Source organism: Pygoscelis adeliae, unplaced genomic scaffold (assembly GCF_000699105.1).
Source record: "Pygoscelis adeliae isolate BGI_AS28 unplaced genomic scaffold, ASM69910v1 Scaffold245, whole genome shotgun sequence".
NCBI lineage: Eukaryota > Metazoa > Chordata > Aves > Sphenisciformes > Spheniscidae > Pygoscelis > Pygoscelis adeliae.
Window position 1 is genome coordinate 305,024 of NW_008824766.1, and position 4,255 is coordinate 309,278.

The 4,255-nt window shown below is 56.7% G+C and overlaps 1 long non-coding RNA gene across 2 annotated transcripts in view; it reads right to left on the reverse strand.

Annotated features, from left to right (window-relative positions):
- Window positions 1-3,614, reverse strand: part of LOC103916566 — a 4,012-nt gene extending 398 nt beyond the window's left edge. Inside the window, exons 1-3 of one of the 2 annotated variants that reach the window (XR_663588.1) lie at window positions 3,533-3,614; window positions 2,754-2,841; window positions 131-204 (exon numbers count right to left, since the gene is read on the reverse strand). This is a non-coding gene — a long non-coding RNA (uncharacterized LOC103916566). Of the gene's footprint in view, window positions 1-130; window positions 205-2,747; window positions 2,842-3,532 lie in introns of both variants that reach the window. The other variant, XR_663589.1, reaches the window with a different exon arrangement.
- Window positions 3,615-4,255: the final 641 nt, after the last annotated feature.

The window sequence follows — 4,255 nt, forward strand, 5'->3', positions numbered from 1 at the left end:
GGTCGGGTGGGGCACAGGCAGGGCGTTCCGGCCCCAGAGCCCAGCCCGGCCTCTCCGGCCCCACTCCCGCTCCCCCCCCGAAGCCCTCTGGGGACACAGGTGGCTCCAAGGGGCTGGTTGCTCTTCCTACCTCGTCATCCTCAGCTGCCCGTTTGCCTGTGGCTCCCTCAGCTTCGTCATCTTCATCACCGTCCTCCTCCTCACCTGCATGGAGGAGAAGGGGAGGAACGTGAGACCCTCTCGGAGGGTTACAGCACCACGCACCTCCTCTCTGGGTTTAATTCTGCCCAGCCCCACGCTGCAGTGTCCGGTGTCCCGTCTCCCCAGCTGGCACAGCCCCTGCTCAGGACAGCAGGCACCCGGGGACACGGGGGCTTTTGGGGCATCCCCCAACTGACTTGACCCACCAAAGGGGAAATAAGGATTGGCAGCATCGAGTTGGCTCACACCGCGTTTGTAGCGCAGGCAACGGGACGAGAAAACCAGCACCTACCACAAGTGCCAAAATCACAGCAATGGGGGGGAGGAAAAAAACTCTTTCTAGTGGCTGCTCTGCCTAACCGCTCCAGATTACTTCTGCTTCCCTTCGCAGCTATTAGTCCATCTTTAATGAGTTAAGAGAGCCAGAACGCATTAGTTCTGAGTCAGAACACTTTCTAATTATCAGAACGGCAAACAAATGCTACCAACTTATCTTACAGCCAGAGAGGAGGATGAGCAGAGAGCTCTGGGCTTTGACCCACTTTGAGCTCAAATAGGCCAGTGGATCAGAACGACAGAGTGCATTGCCTTCAGCCCGTTTTTGGGGTTCGGGGGCAAGACCGGAGGCCCCAGAGGAGGAACCACCTCTCGGCTGCCGAGACGCGTCCTTGTGTAACAGGAGACCCTACTAAAACTTAGACCGTTAAGGCCAGTAAGCTGGCTTTAAACCACCGCCACAGGCCACACGTATAGACAGCCGAGGGGATTAAGGTCAGCCCATCCTGCCTTCCCCTCTCCTTTCCCCAGTGTGTGCCCGGCCACAGCGCGGCCCATGCGGAGGGAAGGGCCAAGATTATCTCCCAGCGATGGATCAACACCCCGGCAGCCATCACATGCACCGGGCTGGCCGGCCGGTCAGGTGACAGTGCCAAGCTGATTGGGAGCATTTTTAGTTCTTTGAGCTGCTTTAAGCAAAGCAAATAATGAGATGGGATGGGGAGAAGGGTGAGAAAGATATACCCTCAAGCTCCCCTTTGCTGTCAAACTCCAGGATGGAGTTTGGCTGCAAGTGTTGAGAAAAAAAAAAGCTGATGCAAGCTGCACGTGCTGCCTTTAAATCTCTCTCCTGCAGCGTTCAGCTGCTCAGGTGCATCTCTCAGGCAGGGATCACCCGATGGCAACGGGCACGGACGGACAGAGCCCGTGCGGGATCCCGGCGAGGCGTTCACGCCTCCAAGCACTGCGTGCCAAATTCTGCCTGCGCTCGGCGGGCTGGGAAGAACGGGACTGGCACTGCGGGACCGAAGATCCCTGGGCTTGTCACAGCAGTATCCAAGCAACACTTCCACCCCGCACACATGCGCCTGCGGCACACGCATCCCCCTCCTGCCTGAGGGGAGCAGGGAGAGACAAGTATTCCCCCTCTTCCACCCCGAAGCAGGGTTGGAGGTAGATGAGCTCAGGACAGCACACGGCAGCACTGTGCTCTGTCCCCAAGGGTTAAAATCCCAAGTATGAACAAGGCCACAATTTCCAGTTTTTCCCCTAGCGAGCCAGTTCCTACCAAAGGGCACAGCAGACAGCAGGCTGCCGAGAGCAGAGCGCTACCCCAAAGGAGGCAGCTTTCCCTGCTTACACTGTCTGAATAGGCGCTGGCCTAAAGGTCATTAAATTTCCAGCCCTGTCCCTGTCTCCCAAAACTAGCCAACAGGTTAGTAGGTCAGCACGTAAAACAAAAATTCACAGGGGATTAACCTAGTAACAGCTAATCAAGGGCCCCGAGTTCATTTCAGCATAACAAGAATGGTTTTCTCCCAGCCTTAACGAGTGATAAAAATAAACAATGTTATTCATCCAAGTAGATCCTGGGAAAAAAATAATAGCGGGGAGGGTGAGAAGTGATTCGGCAAGTCACTGCTGGATTTCTGGTCGCTGCTGCCAAAACCCACTTCCAGGCTGGGTCAGGTCAGGAAACAGGGGAGGGCAGGGAGATGCGGGACACTGCGGACAGGGAAGGTTCAAAGCAAGCCTGTCTGCTCCCGTTGGAGGAGCAGGGAAGAGCTGCAGGTTCATCTGCCCGCTTCCACATGGCATCCAGCCTGGGAAAGGGCTGGGAGAGGGGACCGCATCAGCCTCTGAGCATGCTGGTCCACAGCAGCTGCTCCATGAACAAGGATGGTGACTTATCCCTCGTGCCAAGGAACGGCCATCCAGGGCTGCCGCCGTCCCACCACCCGGCACTCGCGTCTGCAGCAGCCGTTGCGATCGCAAGAGTCAAGGGCGGGTTTTACTACTCGCACGGAAGGGCTAATGCGCTTATTCAGTGCCGCGGTACGGTGCCGCCTGGCCAGAGGAGGGAAGAAGGAAGGAATCTGCCCTCAACCTGCTGGAAGGCATTCAAGGCTGACTTCACTCCCAGCACCGGTGGCCCGGGCGAGCGAGGAAGGACTGAGCCTGGCTGGCGAGAGCTCTCTGCTTCCCGGGAGTCTGCTGTCCAGGGCAGGACGCAGTCGTGGGATGGGGGCGGGGGGAACAGAGAAAGTTACCATCACCCTCTTCCTCCTCGTCCTCTTCCTCACCACCTTCCTCTTCCTCTTCGTCTACTTCGTTGTCAGCCTCCTGCTCTCCGTTTTCCTCGTTCTCCTTGGCAAGACAAAACATCACTTAAAAAATGCACTGGGGAAGGGAGAAGGGGGAAAGAGACGTTCAGCAGAAGTGCGCGTCCCCACCTTTCCTGCCTAAAGCAAGGCACCAGGCCACCAGAGCCCCCGGCGCGCATCCCGCTTCCTGCCTGCCTCCACACCACACAGGGAGCCCAGGCACGAAGGATCACGTCTAGAGTAACTTGGGGCTGCAGCTTTGAGGCCAAGACAAAGACTGCAAAGGCTCTTGTGACACATTGAAATGCAGAGTGAAATTTCCCCCAGCATGTTAAAAATAGGAAACCAGCCGGTTTACTTGTACACAATGTGTTTCCCCACTCAACTAATTGCAACACTGTAAACCTAGTGTTTGGGGTTTTTTCCCCCTCCTTTTCCAGTGCCTAGGAAGGAGGTGGCACTGGACACAACCTCACAGGGCTTTCGGGGAGGGGATCCAAGCCCAGCCCTTCCTTTCTGCACACACATGAACTGCCCACAGGCTCAGGAGCGTCTGTTGAACCTGAAGCCCCAAAGGCTCGAGGGCTCCGCACAGCGCGGTGCTGCCATTTGGAGGGGTCCCCTCTCAGGCAGGGCTGGGGACAAGCTCGCAGCAAAAGCCAGAAGGGGAGGAAAATAAAAAGGCGTTGGCATAAGGGCTGCCTCTCCCTGCAGATCTTAGCCATACTCACAGCGTTGCCGTTGGCCGGTGCATCTCTGCCATTTTCTGTTTCTTCAACAACTTCCTTCTTCTCTTTTAGATCCTGGAAGGAGCAGAAAAGCAGAGAAGTCACCCCGATTCCAGGTGCCTGGGTCAGAGAAGCTGCAGATCAGGTGTGAAAACCACAGTCCGAGAGAGAGCGGGAGCTGGTTTCTCTTCACACCGATTTGCTCTGTGATTTGGTCGCCACGTTCTGGCTCCTCCTTGGGAACGGGAGAGCGTGGGGGCGAATCTCAATCCAAGTCAGCCTTGCCAGAGACAAGCTATCTTAAAAAGAGACTGCTCTGTTTCACCTCTGAGCTCCCAAACACACAGAGCTGGCCGCCTGCATATGCTCAACAGCAGCAGAGCTGGCCGATTGCCCATCTTAGCACAGTCCACGCAAGCTCCTGCAATGCCACGGAGAGCCGGCAGCCCCGTCCAACGTACGGGCTCTGCCGCCCCAGGGCTGCGGACGTCCACGGCTGCTCGGTACCTTCGCAGCAGGAACAAATCCCAGGGACTCATTAGCAAAGACTGCGGTCCCTGCCCCGCCTGGGGAAAATCATACGGCAAATATTAGACGCCTGGCCTTTCTCGCAGCGGCAGAGAGGAGACTCCAGGATCCAGCTCGCAGCTTTAAGTGTAACAGGATGGGGTGGGGGAAGAAGTCTATTTTTACACTGCTCCAAGAGCCGTGCCTGGCTAGTTTCGG